Source organism: Falco peregrinus, chromosome 9, assembly GCF_023634155.1.
Source record: "Falco peregrinus isolate bFalPer1 chromosome 9, bFalPer1.pri, whole genome shotgun sequence".
Taxonomy (NCBI): domain Eukaryota; kingdom Metazoa; phylum Chordata; class Aves; order Falconiformes; family Falconidae; genus Falco; species Falco peregrinus.
The window spans coordinates 14232487-14247124 of record NC_073729.1 but is presented as its reverse complement, the minus strand read 5'-3'; positions in this window follow the sequence as shown (position 1 = coordinate 14247124).

Here is a 14638-nt window from a genome sequence, read left to right as displayed (position 1 = left end):
TTTTCTCCATTTGTCATATGACTTGAAAACTTCCTTCAAGCATCATATTGAGGATACTAGTTCTGTGTTAAAAACAATTTCAGAACCATTTCACTCTCATATATGTGTTTGATCCATCTTCCAGAGGGATACACCTACTTCTCAGTTCCTGCAGTGGCTTCAAATGAGATGTATCTGAGCCTCAATTTTCCTCAGCAGTAGAGAAATCAACTCTCATTTCTAGAATGATACAGAAAATGCAGAACAAAAGGAAAAAATAATTTCTTCTAATAAAGAGGTTGAGGTTACTTATTTCAGCAAAAAGAAATCAACTGTTCAACACTGAGCAAAGAGAAAACTGACAAATACACTAAAAAAGACCAAGATCTATCTAGAAAACTATCTAGAAAGTGTTGCAATATACCATCATCTTTGTATTACATGCCTCCAGTTTACTGTTTGGCAGGTGATCAATACAGAATTGACATTAATTCACGCCTAACATGCTAATTACTGGTAGGTTATTTTACTTAATTTTTAAGGCTGTCTTGAATCTTGAACAATATATCTGGAGAATTATTACAGTGTATGCAACCCTGTGTAACAAAGAACAGTAAAAAGTTAGCCCTTGATCCAAAGAACTAAGATTATAAAAAAAATAAACCGGACATGAAAGCACAGGGGACAAAATATCAAATTAGGTAAAATTATATTATATAAAATATTGTAAAGGCAGTATCATCACATCATCTTACGTAATATCATCTTACTTCTTCAATAGGGAGTGTGGAAGTTGTTAACATGGAGGCATTAAAGAAAACAAGGCTAGAGGACATTTAAAGAAATGGAGCGAGGAAAAATGCAGGAAGGAAAAAATATTTTAAAAAAGGAAAAGACAATTGTGGGATGAAATAAAGGAAATCTGAAACAAGACTGGGGCAAATATGACTTTGCTGGACTACTATTAGACTTCAGTTCTACATAAAGAAGAAAAATCATTCAGATATTTCCTTGTGCCTTGTAAACCTGACTGTTGCAGTGAGAATACAGTGGATTGTTAAAAGACAGCAAAAACTCACGCACAGCTCATTAATATCTTTTCTTCAAGAAAAGATCAGTGTGCTTGGGTGATAGGCCTTCCCTTTATTAGATAATAAGCCACTCAACCTACAAATGAAAAAGGGTTTCCCACACCCTGTAAAAATAAGCAAATAGGTGAAAGATTTAGCTTGAAAATGATATGCTGGAATAAAGGTGAATATAATTGATAGTGTAATCCTCTACAAAAGACTTTACTTTCCACTATGCTGTACTTTGCTTAGACTGTTTTTCCAGCCCTCTGACTCAACTGTCTGCAAACACTCAATTATACCCTGCAGCCATTTCCAGCAAAACAAACAAGGTCAGCCTTCATTGGCAGAAACCTGAAATCATACAAAATGCTTTTGGCATTCGTTACTTACGATCAACTACTTGAGTACAAACAAAAAAATTCAGCCCAGCATGAACAGGAAGAATATGCGGATCATTATCCTGTCCAAACCAGACAGCAGATGTAGAATTATTAAAAAGTAAAGGGTTAATTGTAATAGAGACTTTGTCTCCACAGAATGTAACACACAGAGGGTATTTCCTAAAAGGTTAGGTTGTTGAGATAGGAGTGGACTATAATGAATCAGATATATTTCATTACCCTCATGCTATAAACAGTACATTGCCTTAATTGTATGCATGAAAGATGTAGCTAGATATGACCTTCCCTTTTCATATACAACACATACTGAATATTGTAACTATGTTAAGCATACAGTTCCTTATAGACTCAAATAGCTCACGATGAATTATAAACACTTGTCCTCTATTTAAAAAATGTTCCCAAACCAATCATATTTTTCTCTAACATATTCTCATTTATAACAATAAATCTTAATTCATAGCTTATCTGTGAGTTTTACAGCAAATTTTCACTGGTTTAAGTTCAGGCTGTTTTATAGAGAAAGATTATACAATCTCTCTGTTGTGCTATTACCAAATTAGCAGTACAAGCATTTATAAATACAAATATGACACACCAACTAGGTATCTGTTAACAGGCCACATAATGACAATCCTGGTACAAAACATACCATCTAATGGGTTTACCAGCAGATGTGTGACTACTATTGTACTAGTACACATTTTCTAGTAAGCCAGTTTTAGAAAAAAAACAAATGTAGTTTTTTTCTAAATCTATAAAACTAGGCAAAAATGCATTCGCCCCACTTTTTTTTTTTTTTTCACCCAGCTCTCCTGAACCATTGAGACCAAGATATATTAATGACACTCCTCCAGTTGTGATGTCTTTTCTCATTCAGAACCTATACTTCGAGGTCTCACATGAGACAGACCATGATATTCCACTCCCATGACTTTCATTTGGAACAATCTCACTGAAGTGGTAAAAATAAGAATATCTCACATTTTAACCACCAAAGTGCAACATTTTAGTAGGTGAAATTACCCCTAAAATGACCATCAGCAGGGGTTTTTTTATATGATACCGCACAAATGCAAGTAAAAGACCAAGCTTCTGAACTTCACTGTTCAGAAAAAATGGTGATATCCATATAGTGCCATCCCATTCACGAAGAAGGCACAAACCAAGCTTCTTTGGTACATTTGGGTTTGTGGGGGTTTTTATACAGAAAAATCTTCTGTTTTCTTTTTTAGTTTTTAGCCTACGCTAGGTCTCAGTTTCAAGTTTTCACTGAAGTCCAAGAAATTAGAACCTGCTTTAAATAATCCTGCCAGTATCCTACAAATCATGAGACTTACAATATTTCTAATATGGCAAGACTTCATAAAGTTTAAGCACCATCAATCCAGACTCGATGCAGCAGAATAAAACTAATTTTCTCTTTTTAGGTTACAGAAATCAGAATAGTGTTCAAGGAAGGTACAGTTACCCTCAGCAACCTTAATGCAGAATTTTCAGAGGTTTGTTTCTAAGTATTTACATAAAATACAGGAAACAATGCTTAGAAGAACACATCACTGGAAGCTAGTTATCTTCCTGTGCTCTATAACTGATAAAACAGTGCTGAAATGAGATGCTTTAATTATTGTTAAATTTGACAGGGTAAAAATTTGTATTTCTGATATCAGTAAGGACAGCTTTATATTTCTCATAAAAGACACTAAATATACATTCTTTTCTCTGGTACATTTAATTTGTACTCAAGGAATCTCAGCAATCTCTATGATCTATCAGGTTGAACTGGCCAATGTTCACATTAAGAGCGGGGAACAGCTGTAGGCCTGATGCAGCCAACAAGCAAGTCAGAGTAAAATGGAAAGAACTTTCTAAATACCTTGGGTGGACTAAAGCAGTAGCAAGAGTGCTCTGACACTGAGGAAAATCAGCCTGACTGATATCTTCAAAAGACTGTTAGTAGGAAATTAATCACTGTTTTATCTGTTGTCAAACTTTCAAAAGCACTTTGGTTCAAATAACAGCAATAAGGTTGGTTCAGGATTTGCTATTTTTGTTTCTCCTACCAAGATACATTTTCTAATTTGTGATTATGATCAAAATATTTATAGTCTCTATGGCTGTTTTAAGCAAAAGCACCTCAAAACATGGACCAGCTCTGCAGCCAAGGTAGGACAGGTCTAGAATGAGGACTGTTATTAAGCAATACCATTTTCCATTAGCTGAAAATCTGGTACATTGCATTTTATAGTACATGACATTTTAAAACATATCAAAGGATTTTTAAGAAAAGAACGAAGAATGTAGGAACCCAAAAGAAAGAAATATGTACAGCTACACTCCAGAAAAAACTGCCTACCTATCATCATGTCAAACACAACATATTGCTCATCATCTGGAACCTGTGCATGGTGGAACAACTGGTTTATAGGCTTTAGTTTACTTAAAAGACAAGCAGATTACATTTTAGAACAACATGGGAGACTCACCTTAAAAGGACTGTCTCATAGTGAAACAAAGACAATTCAGAAATCCACAGACTCAAGGAGGTGATTTTCACTACGTATCTTTATAATTCACTTGCAGTTCAGCAAGAGATTTTCTGTTTTCATTTTAAAAACTTAAAAACTTGGAGCAGCACACAAAAATGGTCTTACAAAAAAAGGGTATCATCATCTCACTGCTATTGTTTTTCCAGAATCAAAATAGCTCCTATGATCCAAGAAATTCTGGACCTGTATCAGAACTACACTGCAAGAAGAGTTTTAATGGTTTAGATGACAGACAGTCGTGATAATTAACTGTTTACAAAGACTATAAAGATTACTTTTGCTCATTATTCAAGAGGAGAGAGGTCAGTATTTGCCTGGGGTTATCATGCTGTTTGGTCCTGAATACTGTGGTATTCTCCTATGGCTTCTAAGAAAAAAGAACAAGATAGATTTACTATGTGAATTAAATAACCTTGTAATATCATGTTTTGCTTTGCACATCATCATTTGTCCTGGTTTCAGCTGAGATAGAGTTAATTTTCTTCTCAGTAGCTGGTACAACACTGTGTTTTGGATTTAGTATGAGAATAATGTTGATAACACCCTGATGGGTTTAGTTGGTGCTTAGTGTTTATACTAAGAGAAGGTCTTTCAGTTTCTTTGGTCCCACTACTGAGTAGGCTGGGGGTGCAAAAGGAATTGGGAGGGGACACAGCCAGGAGAGCTCATCCCCACTGATCAAAGAGAAGTCCATACCATGGGACATTATGCTCAGCATGTAAACCTGGGGGAAGAATAAGGAAGGGGAGGATGTTGGTGTTTGTCTTCCCAAGTCACTGTCCCATGTGATGGATCCATGCTTTCCTGGAGATCGCTGAACTTCTGCCTGCCCATGGGAAGTGGTGAATTAATTCTTTGTTTTGCTTTGCTTGTGTGTGCTGGTTTTTGCTTTGCCGATTAAACTGTCTTTATCTCAGCCCACGAGTTTTCTCACTTTCAGTCTTCTGATTCTCTTCCTCAGCTCAAAGCAGAGGGGGAGCAAGCGAACAGCTGTGAGAGGCTTAGTTGCCGGCTAGGGTTAAACCACAACATCGGTATTTTGATTTTGATTTGCAAAAATGAAAAAAAGTTGTGAAAACATGATCATAAGTCTTGCAAAATTAGCATCTAAAGAGATAAACTGAGCAATGGCTTAGTGCCTTAAGGATTGGGTGATATAGCATTTCTTCTTCCATGAGAGGCTTCAGGGAAGAATTGTCTTCAGACTTCTTACTACAATTTATCACACAATTGATCAAGCAGGCAGGTGGGGTGGAAGAGTTGCTATTGATTTCTATCGATATTGACCTTCTATATTTAGGCTGAACCAATAAGTTAAGAAAGATGAGCAGGTCATACTGCACATGACCTAACAGCTGCCTAATGAAAGACAACACTTGCATCTGTATGCCCACAAAACCTAAACTCTTAAGACTAAAATAAAAGATACCAAACATACAGAGCTGGGAAAGCAAAGCAGAAAAAGGAAAAAAAATAATCAAAGTGGCAGTGAAGGATTACAACAATGCATATGTACATTGGTCACAAGATACTTCAAGACAAAGTAATTTAAAAAAAAAAGTTATTTGCACCTCAAAATCTTCACTTCTAGAGGAACTACAGAAAAGCTATTCAGAAGTTCATGTTGGAAATCATACAGAAATCAGTTTGAAAAGTAGAAGTATTTGCATTGTGAAATAATAATGATTGCATGTACTTAGAAGGGGACACCCACAAAGATTTGCATACAGATTCCTTTATGCTAGATGCAGTATTTTACAGCCCAATAGGAGGATGGTCCTGAACCCCACACAATAACCAACAACACGTCACTGCATGCATCTCTGGGTTTGCATGTCTCTCCTGTTCAGGTCAGAATAGCACCTTGAAAGAATGTTCCTTTCTTCAGTAGTCCACACTGGTCTTAGTGCTTGTAAGCTAACTGTGAGATGGTAGTGTAAGATATATATAAAATATTCATTTCTATTAAATATATTTCTCCTGCTGTCTCCAGTTTTAATGCTAAAGATTAAACCTAATATCCAAGTCATACATGCTTTGTATGTGTGACACAGTGCACACAGTATACTGTATCTTTAAAACCAAGGAATTTTATGCTACTTTCATTTATTGCAGCATATAGGTAATAATTGCTTTTCTTGTAAGAGCTGAGCAAACACATGAAATTTAAAAGCATTAAAGAGCTTGATAACAAATAAAGAATATGACCCATGGTGGGAGAAGCAAAGAAACAACAAAAAAGAGGCATTTCAAGGAACCTCTATCTTGCTAATCCAGAAATAATGGAATATTTCTTCAAGTGAACACTTTGCAGAGATACATCTTATCAGACCCACTGTGCCCTCAGGTGAATGTACACCCTTGGACTCCTATAATCCTCTACAGGTAAGAAATGAAAATTCAAGGTGTATTTCCTAAAACATTATCCTCTCTCAACCAATTTTATGAATGGTAATTTTTCTTCTTCATATTCTCTGTTTGCCTTTCCCCCCACGGTCTTACAACAGCTTGTGAGATTTACCACAAACAGATGAAAATACATTGAACCCAAAGTACTTTCCACCTATAGAAAGAGGCAGAACTCAAGGAGCAGACATCTGACCTACTTTTTGTGAAGCTGTGTTGCAGAGTTCTTTAAAAATATGCTCTCTTCTTTACTCATTCCATTGAAAAAATTGCATTCCTAGTACACATTCAAAAAAATCCAGCTTTTGTTGTTGTTGTTGTTAATGGACCAAACTAAACATGCTATCAGAGCATTTCTAAAGCTTTACATTATGCCATGCCTGTTTTACACTGACTGTATTCACAACACTCCATGCATCACATTTAATTAGCAGGAACTCTAAGAAAGATCACACAGAACCCATTAACTTTAAATTGCTTTCAGGAGTAATTAGAAAGTGTGGCATCTCCCTTCTCAATATTCTAAAAGAACACCGTAATCCATTTCTGCAAAAGAACAATAACAAAACCAATGAATAAATCAACCTTTTTGGTAACATCTAAAAAGTAGAAGATATCTCAGAGCCAGAAAATTAAAATGCTTCAGTCCCTCTAAGGCTTCCCTAGGTTACTGAAAATATATGTGTTCACAGCAGCTAGGAAGTAAAAAATTACTCCTCATTGTCATTGTACGTTAGGTTCTGGTGACCTGCAAACTATCATCAGAGTACATCTTCATATTGTATTTTATAATGGCACATCACAGGCCTGTTTTCACATATCAATGCAATTACCAGCTCTCAAAACTGAAAGGAAAACACGCACAATTATGCAAGCAAAAGATGTCTTCTAATTTAACCATCCACCAGCCCTGGTATGAAATAAGAAAATGAGTTAACTGCTACACTAAGTTAAACTAATACTCTGAAGCTCATTATTAAGAACCAGAGACTTTTTTTGCTGCTGTTCCTAAATAATAGCTGGACTTTTAACGTCTGTATGGTTGTTAACTGCAAACTTTATCCACATTTGAACTCTTTGACATCTGCTGTATCCTACCTCAAAGTAACTGTGGAGCTGATCTTCATCTTACTAACTGTGGAGTGGCTTTGAAGTTTGTATGTAGAACCATGACACCTCTTCTATGTGTGAGAAGAAAATACAACTTTTCAACAAGGAACTACTGGACAAGTGTTGCCTTGCATGTTTTCCTATTATGTACATACAGACTGCGTGGACTAGTGAGGGTGAAGGCACTTTTATCTCACTCCTTCCTTCATTTCCCCTCCTATTCCATATACAGTAGAGAGAGGAGAATCTACTCCAAGAAGGAACTAGGTTGCCAGAGCGTAACAGATGCCAGCCTGCTGCTTCTGACACTGAGTCATGGATTCATGCTGAACTGGTTGACTGGTTCTGCTACTGCTTCCAGGGAGTCATTATTTTGAAGTGTGCTTTGGTCAGGCATATTCCCTCATCTGACAAGTCTGTCTGATCCATACAATAATACCAACAAACAAGAGGTGAGATGATTTATCTGTGTTTAGACTGAAAAAAATGAGGTTTCTGAATGATCGGATTTACTAAATAAGGAGCACAGTGTCGTTAGTGGTGGAAGCATCTTATTTCATTCTCCTTTTCTGTAAAACAATACCTTCTTACAACTGAAGGGTGCACCATATCTACGTTTGTGAAATGTCTTTAGATCACCACACAAAAGGAGTTGTACAACTGCAGAACATTATCAATACTGTTTTCTACCCTTTCCATAAACAGTCACATTAATTACAAAGGATAGTCAGAAAGCAACAAAAAATGCTTGTCAGGAGAGACTTCAGCATTACATAATCAATAAACATTTCTCTTCCTTAAAAAATCATGATGGTATGAAAAAGATTGCCCATTTTAGCAATACGCTAAGTGCTGCAGATAGAGAATTAAAGCTTAAGGTAGTTGTATAGAACTTACTGAGTTACTGAAGTTACACTCTGGAAAACCAGCTTTCTTCATTTTTATGAATACTATATTTAGCTACCAAATAGACATGAAGAATTTCAAGGGTTTATAGTTTAAAAATGAAAGGCAAGCAGTAAGCTGAGCAATAAAGCTAATGCCGGCTTTCTGGAACTAGTTTAGGGAAAAGGTTGTTCTGTTGTCTACCTTGCCCAGAAGTTCCTCTTGTCTGCTTTGCACTACAAACGACAGCGTAATGTTGTTCACAGGACTGTTGCTTGGAAGTACAGTCTAGTTGCAAACAACCATTTTTAGTAAAGTTAATTCACACTTTTGCCTGAATGAGCCATGGGTACCATATGTATTTTTGTTACAGCCAGCCTCCACTTATAGTGACTCATTCACAAGAAAAAAAACAATTTCACTATAACTATGAAAGCTGACTGCTTTTTGCATGTGCTGGGTTGACCGCAGTTTCCCCACCATCAATGAGTAATTGAAATTCTGCCTGCACCCTTCAATTAGTAAAACCTTTCAAATGGAAAGACAAAGTTGGTGAGAAAAGGACACAGTGATACAACACTGCTGAAGGCTCTCATTATGTAAGCATCTCACAGCAAGGCAGCATCCTTACAGCAATGACAGATTTTAGCTGTCCAGATGTAGAATGATGCAGCATGACCTTGTATCATTGTTTGTCCAGAGAATTCCTAGAGAAATATTACACACTACAGCTGCCCCCTCCCTTTCCAAATACAACAAGGAGGGAGACAATAGCAACAACTTTGTGGGGAGGATCTTCTTCCACTACTGTGGATCTTGGTGGATCAAGCTGGTGTAAGTCCTTATGTCCTTGAATTTACCAAGGTGCAATAGGCCCTTTGCATGTAAATTATGCCATGCTTTTCCCGTTGTAAAAATAGCATAAATGGAAGCTGGCTGACTGGCAGTTGCTATAGATTCGGAAAATGTACTGGATTCAGCCTTCAATTTTTGTGATCTCGTAATAATTCTATTAAGTGTCAGATTATTTAGGGGAAAGGAAGTACCATTATGAGAAACCTTTTGCAATATCATCAATGCAAATCTATGGAGGCAGTTTCCAAAGCCAAAATAAATCTATGTGAATGCAGCTCCGTGGATGGCACATAATCTTATCATGACAAGACAAGAAACAACGGAACAGGGTTGCGGAGTCTGTGGTACAATGTCACAATGGAGTGTCTGAATATGTTATGCTGCCACTGCTTATATTTTAGGTATTTCAGGTCTTTTCTTTCTGGATTGTCTAGCTTTTGGTCTCAGTCATTAGGAGCCAGGCCTAAAACAGGAAGTGAATTCTTTCTCCTATCCTTCTATTTTTCCATGCTTCTAACTCATCTTTCACACTCTTCTTTCCTTCATTCAAGTGTTGTGTGTAACACTTAAACCTGCAGACTCCAAAAACATTTTGTGGTCATTTTATTCATGCCCTTAAAAGTGAGGGCCTGGGTAACTGTCCCACCTATTTAGACTTACAATTTACATATTCAACATGCATGTATCAGATGTTTAGATTCCCTTAACACCTAGACAAATCCTCATAGGATTTCAGATGGAATCAACACCTGGAAGTGGTTAAACTCTAAATTTAGACTAAGCTTCTGATTTAGACCTTAAAGCTAGGTGAGATTAACTTGGATTCTGCAGTCTAAAGGGACAAGAAAGGAAAGGTATAACCAGTCCTATTTTCCAGATAAGTAACTGACAGATGTGCCCCTGTGATAGATGCACCTCTTTTCAAGAGTTATATGCCTTTTTGCAGTGCTTCAGGTTTAGGATTGGCAGTTCAGTATTTCTTTATATCAACCTTTTTAAAAAAAATTATTAAAATGAAATGGAAAGTTTTCTAAGAAGCATTCAATAGCTTGTACATGTAAAGTTTAAGTAGCTAGTTTGCACAGTCAACAATTAGTCTGTTTCTGTGGTATTATGTCTTAAACTAACAAAATCTGTATCATAACAAACTTGTTCTCTTGGAGAATTGATTAAAAATTAAAAAAAAAAAAACCCAAACCAAAAAAAAAACCCAACAACACCCACACCTACAACAATCTACTTACAATATATTCAAAGACAACTGACAATATGCCAAACACTTTTTTTCAGCTAGAAGGGAAGTAATGTTTAAATAGGCCAACATTTAAGTTTGTTTTGTTTTTTTTTTTATCAAATAGGATCATGTTTTCTAGCACCCCGGTTTCAGAACAGCATGCTTGTATTGGAAAAGTAATCACCAGGTGTCTGAATTAATTGCCAGATCAATTCATGGGAAAGTATCCAACAGCCAGTCATGTGTTTCTCTAGGATAAAAGAACAACTAAGAATTAATTTAACTCTTTTACTGAAGAATAATGACAACCTCAGACTTGTTCAACAGGCACTGATTTAAAATCTTTTTTATTTCTCCTTAAAAAATAGGCCAAATCTTAAATTCTAGTTCCAACTGATACCCCAAAGAATACAACTTTTTTTTTTTTTCTCACAACAGCAAACTGAAAAACACCACAGAGTACTTTAGAATGCTCCACACATTAGTCAGTAACTACTCTTAAATGTCTTACACACTCACCACTAGTTTTGATCTGTGACTGGAAAAATGCATGCTTTCCAATTTAAGAGAAAAAACCCAAATGCCTCCAGATGAGGCCTAGATGAAGTATCAACACTTTGCACAGTTAAAAAATTACCCTGCATCAGTTTAGGCTCAGTTACAAGCTAAGAGGCATGGCAAACTTTTTGAGAAACCTAGAATGAATTTCAAATCCAGTACAAAGTCTAAGACCATAAAGAAAGGCACAGAGAATATGCATACGTTCCATTCTTGAGGTCAGTAACAGGGCACACAATTCTTTTCAAACATCTTTTCTTTATTTAATCTTCTAAATTTCTATGCATGCTCTCTTGTATTCAAGACAGAAGACAATGAACAACATAAAGTCCATAAGATGGAGCAGAATCTGAATTCTGTGGTCTGTCAGTTGCTAACATACTACAAAGGACATAGGGGAAAAGTTTTGTACAGAACTGACTGCCTTCTTTCAGGAAGAACTCAACAGAAATGAGGGTATCCACACAATAAATTCCCAAAACCCAGCTCTGGAACACTATGAGACCACAAATAACCACAATAAACTTTTGAAATAACACAGAAAGATTTTCCCATCACAATGTCTGAAATGATATAAAAGAATACCAAAAGAACACAAATTAGAAACATGCTACTAGTGATAGGTGACATTCTAATCTTTTCTTTACCATGAATAAAACAAATGCAAAATAACAGTGAAACTATTTCTTCAAGTCTTAATTGCAAACATTGATTTGAAAACCTACATTTTTTTTCTTTTTTCCTTTTTGATTTTTTTTATTTCTGTACAATTAGCATGTTGAGGAATGGTAAGTTATTGCTTAATATTCATAACCACTCAGCATCATGGCAAGTGCACAATAACACAATTTATACTTGCTTTTATAGAACTTATGAGCAACTTGCATTTGTCACAATACTCAAAGCAAACAAGCAGTTTTCAAGCAACATTCTTTGAAGTAATGCTAATCTGTAAGTTGATTTTGGAATTTAAACACAAGCATGACACTGATTTATTTGGAGGACAGCAACAGCTCAAAACTGTTAGCTGTAATTATTTTGTGTAAGGAGGATTTTGCAGGTTATTGTCCACTAAAGAAAAGAATATTGTTTTCTAAAGCCCTGGCAGCACTGGCTGGCACTTATTCTGATCTCTACTCATAAAAAGCTATCCTGTATCATTCTTCACATGGACATTAAATAGAAGCAAGATAACGCTTCAGTTCTACAATGGATCTTTTCTTGTCTTGAACAAATTTATTTTGTAGTTTAGGTGGTGTACAATTTATGAAATAATTAATAAACATGAATAAATTAGACTGGAAAGTATGGCTTAGTAGACAACTACCTTTTGCACACTGCAATTAAGACCTTCCTAGTAATCATCAGAGAAGCTTTTCTAGAATGCCTAAATACGTATACGTTACATTTCCCATACAAATTTTGGAGTTGAAAATTTTATTTTGAGCTCTTTGTTTCATCTTATGTCTTGTGTAACCACTAGTTGACTCCAGTTCTGTCTTATTTTAGTACCGTCTACACATATTACACACCCAACAAAAATCCAAAACCCAGAAAACTCTCATATCTTCATGTTTTTCATCGCCTATATATTGAATTTACAAGAGTACTGTACTATTTATACTTAATAATACAGTAAGAACCAATGATTTAGTTTCAAAGATGTTGAGAGCTTGCAATTCTCTCTTAAAACAATGTCTGTTGATTTCCAGCACTTATAAAATCAAAGCCCAGGTCTTTAGTGGAAGGCACTTAATTCCTTAAACCAATAAATAAGAAAACCCACTGAGGTTTCATTAGAAGTAAATTTTCAAAAGGAAAAGTAATTCTTATACTTAGTTCTTGCCACTAGTCATGCAGCTACTTCTGAAAAACTGCAATTCCCTGCATTTAAAGTCTAAAAAGTTCTCTATAAACCAATATAGATTTAGTATTTAAATGTTAGGCATGCATAACTGAACAAGGAAACAGTGCAAACTTAAATATATAAACATATGCATATGACAACCAGCATTTAACGTGCAGATCTGATGCAATCTGCCTCTCTCATAGGAGAAAATAAATAAGAAATTGAAAACCAGAAACTGGTGTAAAGTAATTAAACTGCAACTGACAAAATGTTGGAGTGACTAATGGTTGCCAACAAGTCAATCTGAAGAGATTTTCAATAACTCACATCCAGATATCCCCGCTGAACACCGCTTCTATGATGGCGCTCTCTTTTGTTTGGTTGGTTTTGTGTTTGTCTTTTTAAATTGAATTCAAATACTCTTGAGTATTATACTAGAGCCAAGTAAGTGGCAGTTCTTTATTGATTTCAGAAGATTTTGGACCTAGGCCATATAGTATATTAAAATATAATTAAAAGGTCAATATATTAACAAGAGAAATTAAGATTAGCTATTTATGCTGTCATGGATCCTTTAGAATTTGATCCTGCCTTCACCTGTAAGAAATACTTTTTCAATAGAGAACGCCAAACTCAACACACACAACAGGAGATGTAAAAATAGATCGAGTGTCTGCAACAGCTTAACCTACACAGCACTCATCTGTCTCAAAAGTATAGAAACGCTTTTCAAAAATAGTCTTTTTTGTTTCTCATTTAGTTGATGATCAGATACTCAGCTTCATGTGGATCATCTTTTGGTCTGTTTTTCATATTTAAAATTGCTCCTATTGAATTGTTTACATCTAAATTAGGAAGTACTGAGGACCAATAAAAACAGATCTGCAGAGAGAAGGAGCTGGTCCTGAGAGCCTAGTGTCCACACTATAGATCTTTTATGGGATTTTACTTCAATAAGCTTTGGTCTGGTAACCAAATGAAATATCACCTGCAGCTGGAATGCATTAACTCTGTTCCTGAGTGTTTCCTCAAGTTTAATTTCATTTGAGAGGAATCCAGTTCATGCACATTGAAAGCACTCCACACTGTGAACTAAAGCACTAGCAAGAAAAATATTGAGATTTAATTCAAAAGCAAAGTCTTGATCCAAACTGAAATCCTAATAGAGAGATCTTTACAGAGGAATGTCTATTTTTCAGCTGTCAGAAATTGTACATAAATGGAAGTAAACTCACTTGAAGGCTGTATAGGTGAAGCTAAGGGGAGGCTTTGGCAGGAGGAACTTTTTGGAGTAGCAGGATAGAGAAGGGCAGTTAGATCACAGCCTTAGAGACATCATCTGATATTTTTTTCAACTTTTCCTGGCTCACAAATTACAATGTGGCAAACTTACCCTGTGCAAGTGACAACTGCTCTATCTGTTGTGCCTAAGATGCATTGGATGACATTAATAAGACATTGCCAACACTGAAATCATTGACACTCCACTTACTGAAAGGTTTCTGGAAGGGACAAAAAGCTGTTCACTGATGCACTGGCAAAGACAAGATAAACATAGCATTCATCTTTTCTCATGGAAAACTCTTCACAAGTTACTTGCTATTTTCCAACCACAAAAGATTATCACACAAGCTCTAAAGGAAAAAGCAAACTGTAAGCAAGAAGAATGACATTTTAATACTTCCTTGGAACAAATGAAAACCCGCTGAAAACAAAACCAAAAGAACTGCCATATCAGA